We start from the raw sequence: 12,267 nt of genomic DNA on the forward strand, positions 1-12,267 counted from the left end.
TCAGGGACAAATATCAGACATACTCTTTTCTACCATTTGTGTCTGGTGTGAGGCTCAGGGACAGGGGACCATATTATGTTGAGCAGAGCACTCAGAACCCCTCTCCACTTCTCAACATTTTCAGAATTCCTGGCAGAATCAGGTACTTGATTAAATGGATTGTCACAGATCATGTCTTGGCCTCATCCTACTACCTACACGCTGTGTGTCCTTTGGCAAGTTCCATCTGCAGTTTTTTTGGTGAGAGCAGGGGAACCATATTACTTGAGTTTTTTGAAAGGATTACCAGTCATGAGTACAAAGAATTTACATGTTTGTGGTCAATATTGTCCATTTTGCACCAAAAGCTTTTAGTCTGAAAGACTTGATGACCTACCTCCATTTCTTCATGATGCATCAAAAATAAAAAAGTATGTGTCAAATAATGATCATTTCTCTGTGATGAAATTAATGAGAGACTTGAGTGGCAGCTGAGTATCTTCCCTCCAGAGGCAGCTGCAGGCAGAGCAAGAAATGCAGTACTTTCTTGGGTTTGCTTGAGGGCCCAAGACTGCTTTTTCCAGGCTGGTATGATATTAGTCATTGACTAATATCAGGGATTGACTTCCCTGGTGGCTCAGATGGTAAAGCATCTGTCTACAATGCAGGAGACCCGGGTTCGAGCCCTGGGATGGGAAGATCCCTTGGAGAAGGAAATGGCAATCCACTCCAGTACTATTGCCTGGAAAATCCCATGGACAGAGGAGCCTGGTAGGCCCCAGTCTATGGGGTCACAAAGAGTCGGACATGACTGAGCCACTTCACTTTATGATATTAGTCAAGCCTCAATGTCCTTCCTCTTGCTCCCCTATCAGACTATATTTTAATTTCCTATAATTATATAGATGAAAGTTAGAATCATAATTATATAGACAGGCTCATCATCATAGAGACTAACAGGAATTTTACTCTATCCACTCTTTTCAATGATGGTGTACTTGGCATGAATATGAAATAGAAGAGTCATTTACTGGAGAAATATTTATCAAAATTTATCCTTTTGGTTCAGAAAATAAACATGGTTCTTGGAGTTGGTAAACAGCTGTAGACAAAATATAGTAAAATAATACCCTTATAGGAGAAAGACACAGAATAAAGAGGGGAAAATCCTATGCCAGGTGGTGATTAGTGTCATGAAGGAAGAGAGTGATGGGGATAAAGGAGACTGTCCAGGGTCAGGTAAACCCTCTGTGATAATGAGGTGTTGAGCAGAGCCTGCCAGAATCATGCCTATTGTGTTTGAGCAGCAGACAGGAGCAGGATGGCTGGACCTGAGTGAGTTGAGGGGACTGGAGTGGAAGGGGATGAGGCAGAGACGCCATGGGGCAGGTCTTAAAGAGCCTTGTAAAAGCTCATGTGAGGTTTGTAGAACTGTAAGAATCAGAATCTGACTCTCAGAAAGCTGAGGAGTCAGAGAGGCACTGGACAGTGGAGCCATGGGGTAGAATTCACTGTGAAACAGGATTCTTGTGGCTGCAGCGTGGAGAGTGACCTCTAGGGGGCAAAGGGCAGAGACTGAGGCCCCTGGGCAGGCGGCAGCATTAGTCCAGGTGACCCTGGCATGTGTACACATTTTGTTGCCTGGATGGATCACAGTTCATTAGAATTACATGAATAACTTTCTCTGCTGAGGTTTCTGTAGAGGCTTCATGAAAAATCATGATTCCTTAAATCTTTAGCCATTTGTAATGGATTAACTCCTCAAACTTTCTCCTTTTCTTGAGGTGTGGTGGCAGGGAAAAGCAGAAAGTGGAAATTAAGACTCCACCCCTTAATCAGGAGTTGGTTACCCAGGCAAGCGACCTCCATTCTAAGGTTAAATTTAGCCTTTACTAGTCACCTCCCTCACATGATAAAAGACTCTTGTAGTGCTCTTATGTCTTAGAAAATACAGTGGTTTAAGGAGCTCTGTTTCAGGAATTGGAAGAAGACCAAATTAATTATTCTCATGTAAGTCATAGTATCAATATTCCCTCAATATTTCATTATTCCAGTGCTGTCAGGGAATGTTTAACAGGAGGATTCCTGCATGCTGTTTCTCATAAATTCTCTGTTCCTTATCAGTTTTTATTCTGAGTACGAGTAGAGCTGCATGCAGCTCTCAGAACAGATCATGAGAAATGGTGTCTGCTTGGATTCCGTTCAGTAACTCCCTTCAGTGACTCTTTTCAGTGTCAACAACCTTGTACATATTAGACTACCCATATTGTGGCTCTTGATAAAATTTCATCCTGTGTAATAGCTGAGTAATCATCTTACTAAAGATATATAAGCCTGCATTTCTGCTGATAAAATACCTTTGGTCCATCAGAGCTTGGGTCCCATGTCTTTCTTTCTTTCCTTCTCTCTCTCTCTCTCCCTCCCTCCAGCTGTCTCTTTCACTTTCTTATCATTAACTCTGGACCACCAGGTTCTGGTCCATTAAAGGACCCCAACAAGTGGCGCCCAGAACAGGGACTCTGGTATACGTTACATTTTGGACAGAGTGACTCAAGAGGCCTATTGAAGTTGAGACCTATTGAGGTCCGTAAGCACTAAGACACGAGTACAGTGGCTGGAAAGCCCCATCATTTCTCTGCTTTACTTCACTATTTGTTTAAAGCTCAGGGACTTTCGGTTTCATGCCAATGAACAGAGGCTTGCTTTCAAACAGTAGTTAAATGTAATTCTTGGTTCCTTGATAAAGGCAGTTTTGATTTAGAAATTTGGCATCGGGTCAAAGAAAATGTTGAGCGAGCTGCCAGGCAGGGAGAAAATATTCCACTTGATTTCTGGCCCCAATGGTCTCTCATTAAAGCTATAATTCTGCCATTTCAAGGTAAATTCTAGCCCTCCCAATATTTGACAACAGACAGAACACTTATTACATGAATATAAATTAAATGATAAAACTTTACAAAAGGCCCAGTTTAAACAACATAAAATATTTCAAAATTTTCCTACTAATTCCATCCTGGCTACTCCAAATGCTCCTCCTCTGCCAACAAGGGCAACTCCAAACGTCTCTCCTTTGCTAGAACCTAATAATTCTGATAACAACTCTCCTAAGACACCTTTTGACACCAAAACTGGAAATACTTTTTTAGATAATAGTAAGTCCTTAGCACAGACTCATATTTGCAAAAAATTGGCACTTACTTGCTCTCCTTCATGACAGAGACTCTCTGAATTACTGGCTTTGCAATCACAAGTTTCTGACACCAATGCTTTCTCCATCTTTCCAGTTTTAAGAAATCCTGATGCTCAAGGGCACATAATACCTCAATATGAATGTATTAACCTTTTTTACATGCTACAAATGAAAAAGGCTATAACTATGTATGGCCCACATTTGCCTTTTACTAAAGAGCTTCTAAATGCTGTGGCATCTTCTATTGGAAACTTTATTCTCTATAATTGGCGAGTTTTAATAAAAGCTCTCCTTAAACCAGGAGAATATCTTCAATGGACAATGTGGTTTCATGATATAGCCAGAGACCGTGCTAAAAGGAATGCTTGAGCTGGCACTCCCCCAAACCAAATTACTTTTTGAAATGTTAACTGGTGCCAATTTGATACCATAGGAGCTCAAATACAATGCCCTCCCTTATTGCATGAACAATTAAAAACAGTGGCCCTTGAAGCTTGGGATCGAATTACTCCTCAAGAAGAGCCTACAAGCTGCTACACTAAAATATTACAAGGACCTAATGAAAGTTATGCTGATTTTTCAGCTAGATTAGAAACTGCGATTTCCCGTACTGTAATCGGAGAAGAAACCAAAAAACAGCTAGAGAAATTACTTGCTTATGAAAATGCAACTCATGAATGTAAAAAAGCTATCACTCCAATTCGTGAGACTGGGACTATTATTGATTATTTGAAGGCTTGTCGCAGTCTAGGATCAGAAACTCAAAAGATGCAAATGCTAGCTGAGACAATGGCTACTGCCTTTAGAAAGGGAAATAAAGGCTACTTTATATGTGGAGATAAAAACCATTTAAAAAGGGACTGCCCTAAGAAGGCTAATAAAAAACCTACAAAAATCTGCCCTCGCTGCTGTAGAGGAATGCATCAGGCCAAAGATTGTAAATCTAAATTTAACATTGGAGGAAAACCTATTCCAAGAAACTCTAAGCAGAGGACTCCCCAGGTCCCCTTCAACAAAAACTAGGGGCAAATTCTTTTTCCTCAAACCCTCAACATCTGGCAGTGCTGCCGTCGATATACCAGCCCTTAATGATTTTTTCCTCTACCCTCAAGCAGTCCCTTCTAGAATACCTACTGGACTTTTTGGACCCCTGCCCCCACAAAACTTTGATCTTTTACTTGGCCGATCTAATTTGACTTCTAAAGAAATTGCTGTTCACCCTGAAGTAATTAATTCAGATTATAAAGGAAAAATTCAAATCATGATGTCATCTCAGATTCTATGGCAATTCAGAAAGGGGGACAAAATTGCTCAATTATTTCTTTTGCCTTACATTTCTATTAATTCCTGTAATGATGTACGGACAGGCATATTCAACATTACAGATCAAAAACAATCCTTATGGACATCATTGGTATCTGAATATGCCCAACCAAATATAAATATCAAAAATAATGGTAAAAGATTTTCTAGTCTCCTTGACACTGGATCTAATATTAATATTACTATTATTTCCAAATACTTATGGCCCAAATCCTGGCCTGTACAAAAAATCTCTTGCCAGATCGCAGGAATTTCGCGAAGCGAAGTACAAGAGATTTATCAAAATGTTCAAATCTACCCATGTGAAGGACCAAAATACCAGCCTACAACATTAAGACCTTATATGGTAGTTCGGTTCAGTCGCTCAGTCGTGTCCGACTCTGTGACCCCATGAATTGCAGCAGCCAGGCCTCCCTGTCCATCACCAACTCCCAGAGTTCAAAGAGGCATAATAGTTACTTACAAATCTTAAGAGAGGTAAAGCAAAAAGGGGAACTATATTTCTCAGTTTGGGGGACTGGGACCTATAGTCAATTATTTTATAAATTCAGTCGTGAGGATAACTTCAGGGAATTGTAAGATTTTGGAATACATTGTTTTGTGACCCTTGGATTATATAATATATTATTAAACCTACTTTCTAAGTATTTTCTTAAAATACCTATTTTACTTCATTTCTATTCTTACCACCAAGACTGAAATGTCTCTGAACTTTTCTTTAACTTTATGCTTTTTCTCCTTTTCAATCCACCTTCAACTCCCATAATTTATCTTTCCTTGGTAAAGTTAGCCAAATCTAACACTTCAAAAATAATATTATCTGAGATTTTCAGTTTCTTAGTAGGCAAGAATGATATTCATGGGGCTTATGATATATTTGAAATTAATTCCACTGTATTATTAAGATTTTATGTTTACCATGCTTGCTCTTCATCGTTTTAGTTCTTTATTAACTATAGATTGATGAAAAAATAGTTCTTATATTTTTAGTTCAACTTTATGCTATGTTAGGGGTAGCCCTTAGATGCACCCCTTAATCTAATAGGAAGGGACTTGCTTATGCAATGGCAAACTCAGATATACATTCCACATTTTTCCTAAGGGCCACTGCTCATTTAACAAACAAGCAATTATTAAAATAACTTGGAAGAATGACGAACCTATTTGGACAGAGCAATGGCCCCTTACGAAAGAATTACAGGCTACTAAAGAACTTATAGACACACAATTAGAATTAAAACATATTGAGGAATCTTGTTCTCCTTGGAACTCTCCTATTTTTGTTATATATATATATATATATAAAATCTAACAAATGGCATCTCTTAACAGACCTTAGAAAAGTTAATGCAACTATGAAACCTATGGGTGCATTACAACCAGGGATCCCATCACCTACTACTATTCCTCAAAATTGACACATTATTATTAGTGATTTACAAGATTGCTTTTTAATATATCTTTACACCCTTTAGACCAGGAGAGATTCACTTTCTCTCTCCCTTATCCTAATCATATCAGGCCTCCTAAATGATTTCAATAGACTGTGTTACCTCAAGATATGCTTAACAGTCCTACTATTTGTCAAAATTTTGTAGCCAAGAATTTAATCCAATGTGACAGCAATTTCCTCATGTATATATCATTAATAATGTACTGTAACTACAAAAAGGAGAAATGATATTTTTGACACTGAATGGCCATGATATTCTTTAGACTCCAGAAAAAACTGATTAAAATAAAATCTTTTTAAAAATTGCAAAACCTGTTCTTCTTACACATGCAGTTAGGAAAAGGGTAACTTGTTAAAATACTTTTTTTAGAGCTCCAATTCTGCCTGGGAAACAAAAACAGACCTAAGAAAAAACCTAAAGTTAACTCTTATCATGTACTTGGGATACATAGCCCACTCTATCTGGGACTCCAGTCATAAACAAATTGGTGGAACTAAATATATATATATATATATATATATATATATATATATATATATATGTCTCAATGTATGCCTTTGTTTTTGGGTAATATGAAGTTAATGAGCTCTATTTAAATTCACGTTCACATGAACTGAAAAATATTCAGTATTAAATATAATGTTTATTTAAATATAATTGTTTGCTAATCTAATTAAGACATGTCTTAAGTCATCAACATTGTATAATAGTTTTATTATGCCTAGGTTTGAAGTAAACTAAATTTGTCAACAAAAAGGTAACTCTTTATATATATATATGATGAAAACTTTTAGATAAATTCTATTTAAAATAATTATATTTTTAATAGAATAATCTATTATTATAATCTGAAATAATCTCTTAGGATTGGTATAACTTAAATTTTTAAAGTTGTACTAAACTAAATAATAAAAGTTTATTAAATAGCTAGGTCATTTCCAAATAAAATAAGATTTTAAAACATTAATTACTGAACACTAACTTCCTCTTACAAAAAGATTTTCCTACAGAAAAACTAAAGAGATTTTAGGCTATTAATAAATATATATAATATATAATAATATATTCACAAATTATAAAATGCTAATATACAAGACACTTCATGCTTACTAAAGAAAAATAAGATGTATATTTTTAATAAAAAGGTATAAGAAATAACAAATAAAATGAATACAAAAATGTAAAAAAGGTTTATGACAAATAGAAGAGAATTTTATGACAAATGGATATAACTCATTGCCCTAAACTTTCTTCCTCTTCCTTCTTACATGTCTCAATCAATACAAATTCTTTTTCTTTTATATGGGCCACACCTCTCTGAGGTGAAACTACACAACATATTATAACCCACCTGTTAACTTACTTTGCAATAATGAGATCACCTAATTCTATAAAAACAGACAATGGTCCTGCCTATATTTCTAAGCAATTCAAACAATTTTTACACTCATTCTCTGGTAAATAGATTACAGGCATTCCTTATAATTCACAAACACAAGACATAATTAAACAAACACATTACACACTGAAACTACAAATAAAAAATTAACTAAGGGGGAATACACAGGAACACTTTTATCTTCCTTATCCAGAGCAGACTTTACTAGATTCTAATGCAATATATTCTTTACGCCTATAACTATTGTTAATATAGCTTTATTTGTTTTAAATTTTAAAAACTTACTGCAAGGAGATATTTTGACAAAAGCAGAAAAACGTTTCGAGACATTGAAGGACACCTCCCTTCCTTTGCCCATTTGGTTTCAAGACAGGTTAATTAATCAATGGGAAGCTAAGAAACTAATCTTACAAGGAAAGCAGTATGCATCTATTTCTCCAGATGGATCCAACGAACTCACATGGCTTCCTCTTAGGAAGATTCGACCTAAGGGGGCCCCGAACATTCAAGCTAGAGATGAAACAACAAAAACCCCAGGAGGAAGAAATTCCAATACAAGCCATGGCGGCTTTAAAAATTTCCAAAAAACGCTGCACTCGACATCATCGACCTTATGATCTCCCTACTTGGGGACAGATAAAAACCCTTACTAATCAAGATGAAAATCTGATTTCTCAGAGAATGCCTCGGAATCCTGAAAATATTTTTGTTGCTATGCTTGCTTTGCTTGCTTTTGCTTCCCCCGGTCAGGCTGACTTGATTGATCACATTTATTGGGCTTATATACCTAACCCCCTACCCCTTTTATTGTAGGTTATAGAATGGACAGATATAGGACCAATAGTATCCACTAATGACTCAACACATATGTCCCCTCCTTGGAGCTTGGAGGGGCCCTCTCATCCTGAGGAAGAAGGAAGACTAATTAACATTTCTCTAGGCTATGAAATCCTTCCTTTATGCATGGGCCCAACAAAATCATGTATTAATGTTAGTCAACAAACATGGGCTTTCGTCCAATAAGGAACTTCCACACGATGCTTGGACTGTTTACTGCCCTGTCCTTTTATAAAAACCATATTGATACTACCAAAACTCTAGGAAAAAGACAAAAGTTAAAGTGTAAGGGGTTTACTTATAAAGACTTTAAATATATTCCTGTTAGAAAGTGATCTAGTTTCATTCTTTTACAAGTGGTTGACCAGTTTTCCCAGCACCACTTGTTAAAGAGATTGTCTTTAATCCATTGTATATTTTTGCCTCCTTTGTTGAAGATAAGGTGTCCATAGGTGTGTGGATTTATCTCTGGGCTTTCTATTTTGTTTCATTGATCTATATTTCTGTCTTTGTGCCAGTACCATACTGTCTTGATGACTGTGGCTTTGTAGTAGAGCCTGAAGTCAGGCAGGTTGATTCCTCCAGTTCCATTCTTTTTTCTCAAGATTGCTTTGGCTATTCAAGGTTTTTTGTATTTCCATAAAAATTGTGAAATTATTTGTTCTAGCTCTGAAAAATACCGCTGGTAGCTTGATAGGGAGTGCATTGAATCTATAGATTGCTTTGGGTAGTATATTCATTTTTACTATATTGATTCTTCTGATCCATGAACATGGTATATTTCTCCATCTATTAGTGTCCTCTTTGATTTCTTTCATCAGTGTTTTATAATTTTCTATATATAGGTCTTTAGTTTCTTTAGGTAGGTATATTCCTAAGTATTTTATTCTTTTTGTTGCAATGGTGAATGGAATTGACTTTCTAACACCACACACAAAAATAAACTCAAAATGGATTAAAGATCTAAAAGTAAGACCAGAAGCTTTAAAACTCCTAGAGGAGAGCATAGGCAAAACACTCTCCGACATAAATCACAGCAGGATCCTCTATGACCCACCTCCAAGAATACTGGAAATAAAAGCAAAAATAAACCAATGGGATTTAATTAAAATTAAAAGCTTCCACACAACAAAGGAAACTCTAAGCAAGGTGAAAAGACAGCCTTCAGAATGGGAAAAAATAACAGCAAATGAAGCAACTGACAAACAACTAATCTCAAAAATATACAAGCAACTCCTGCAGCTCAAGTCCAGAAAAATAAACTACCCAATCAAAAAATGGGCCAAAGAACTAAATAGACATTTCTCCAAAGAAGACATACAGATGGCTAACAAACACATGAAAAGATGCTCAACATCACTCATTATCAGAGAAATGCAAATCAAAACCACAATGAGGTACCATTTCACACCAGTCAGAATGGCCACGATCCAAAAGTCTACAAGCAATAAATGCTGGAGAGGGTGTGGAGAAAAGGGAACCCTCTTACACTGTTGGTGGGAATGCAAACTAGTACAGCCACTATGGAGAACAGTGTGGAGATTCCTTAAAAAACTGGAAGTAGAACTGCCTTATAACCCAGCAATCCCACTGCTGGGCATACACACCAAGGAAACCAGAATTGAAAGAGACACGTGTACCCCAATGTTCATCGCAGCACTGTTTATAATAGCCAGGACATGGAAACAACCTAGACTTCCATCAGCAGATGAATGGATAAGAAAGCCGTGGTACATATACACAATGGAGTATTACTCAGCCATTAAAAAGAATACATTTGAATCAGTTCTAATGAGGTGGATGAAACTGGAGCCAATTATACAGAGTGAAGTAAGCCAGAAAGAAAAACACCAATACAGTATACTAATGCATATATATGGAATTTAGAAAGATGGTAACGATAACCCTGTATGCAAGACAGCAAAAGAGACACAGATGTATAGAACAGTCTTTTGGACTCTGTGGGAAAGGGCGAGGGTGGGATGATTTGGGAGAATGACATTGAAGCATGTATACTATCAGGTAAGAAACAAATAGCCAGTCTATGTTCGATACAGGATACAGGATGCTTGGGGCTGGTGCACGGGGTGATCCAGAGAGATGATATGGAGTGGGAGGTGGGTGGGGGGTTCAGGATTGGGAACTCATGTACACCCGTGGCTGATTCATGTCAATGTATGGCAAAACCGATACAGTATTGTAAAGCAAAATAAAGTAAAAATAAAAATTAAAAAAATAAATAAAATAAAATAAAATACTGAAAAAAATTATACTCTTGTTTATTGAGATAAATGTCAAGCTAAATCAGGGAAATTAATGTTTATGGCCAATTACACCACTGTTGACTGGGGACCCCATGATATGTGGATTTCTAACTGCTCAGATTATATTAACAGCACTATGTGTGACTATGCTACTCAACTAGCATAGAAGATTACCAACAATTCAATGAAACACTTCCATGAAAAGGACTCCTTGGCTGGCTTGACTGTGAAATGACACTTTCTCATCCTCGAATCGTCCTCAATAAACAGATTGGGCCTGAACAATGGGACCCTGGAAACTTGCGGCGAGCACTGAAGAACTTAGGATTTGGACTGGACATTTCACAAGGACCAATCATAGTCATAGAAACTATTTCTTTCGTTATAATCAATCATATTTCATGATTCCCCTTCCTTTTGTTCTAGCTATAGGAAATTTACAATTCAGTAAGACTCTATGTTCTGTAACTTGTATAAATTGCAAATTATATACTTGTCTTAACTCTTCTGTTTCCTTAAGAAATGAATCCCTTTTGATTCTTTGATCTCCACGTAGTCTGTGGTTACCAATAAATCTCCAGTGGCCCTGGGAAGAAGGTCCCAAAGCTAGACTTGCTTCCCGGTTACTTACTAAGTTACTCCGGTGATCTAAAAGATTCATTGGATGGCTGATTTTTGGCATTTTGGCATTAATAGCTATTTGCACCATTGCTGCCATCACTGGCGTTGCTTTAAAAACCTCAATTTAAACACATAATTTTATCCAAAGTTGGACTAAAGATGCTTACACTATGTGGGCCACTCAGGCTCAGATAGATGAAGATATTCAAGATGAAATATAGGAACTAAAAACAGCCATCAAATGGGTTAGAGATCAATTAACAGATGTACAAAAACAGGTGATGCTAAAGTGTGATTGAAATTCTACTCAATTTTGTGTTACTCCTGTTCAATAATAGTGCCTACAGCTGGGAATAAATCAAATTTCATTTACAAGACATACATGATAATGCCTCTCTGAATGTACAATTATTACAAAAAAAAAATCTTTAAAGCCTTTTCTAAAAATCTGTCCTCTTCTACTAAATTGAAAACTTTAGCTGAACAACTAGATGATCAATTATCTGGGCTAGACTCATGCGGATGGTTTCAAAGCATTACTCACAGCATTGGGTCTAGAACTGTAATTTTGGTGATTGTCTTGACAATTATATTTATCGTTTACCATTACCTTCATGCAAAAAATTTTAAACTAAACAAACTCAAATAATCAGAACCTTTTTTACAAATATTATAAATAAATAAAGGGGAATTGTCAGGGAATGTTTAACTGGAGGATTCCTACATGCTGTTTCTCATAAATTCTCTGTTCCTTATCAGTTTTTATTCTGAGTATGAGTAGAGCTGCATGCAGCTCTCAAGACTGAGATCATGAGAAACGGTATCTGCTTGGATTCCGTTCAGTAACTCCCTTCAGTGACTCTTCAGTGTCAACAACCTTGTACATATTAGACTATCCATATTGTGGCTCTTGATAAAATTTCATCCTGTGTAATAGCTGAGTAATTATCTTACTAAAGATATATAAGCCTGCATTTCTGCTAATAAAATACCTTTGGTCCATCAGAGCTTGGGTCCCGTGTCTTTCTTTCTTTCCTTCTCTCTCTCTCTCTCCCTCCCTCCAGCTCTCTCTTTCACTTTCTTATCATCAACTCTGGACCACCAGGTTCTGGTCCATTAAATGACCCCAACAAAGTGCCCATGATGTTACTAGAGTAAACACATTAGTGGGCTTTCTTCCATGCCTTTTCCCATTAAATC

At 36.7% G+C, this 12,267-nt stretch overlaps 1 protein-coding gene across 1 annotated transcript in view; it reads left to right on the forward strand.

The window, feature by feature from the left end:
• The window catches only part of LOC101110259 (trophoblast Kunitz domain protein 1-like), a 116,737-nt gene that overhangs the window by 52,765 nt on the left and 51,705 nt on the right, over window positions 1-12,267 (forward strand). The gene's annotated exons all lie outside the window — the stretch shown is intronic.

The sequence above is a fragment of the Ovis aries genome, chromosome 13, assembly GCF_016772045.2.
Source record: "Ovis aries strain OAR_USU_Benz2616 breed Rambouillet chromosome 13, ARS-UI_Ramb_v3.0, whole genome shotgun sequence".
Lineage (NCBI taxonomy): Eukaryota > Metazoa > Chordata > Mammalia > Artiodactyla > Bovidae > Ovis > Ovis aries.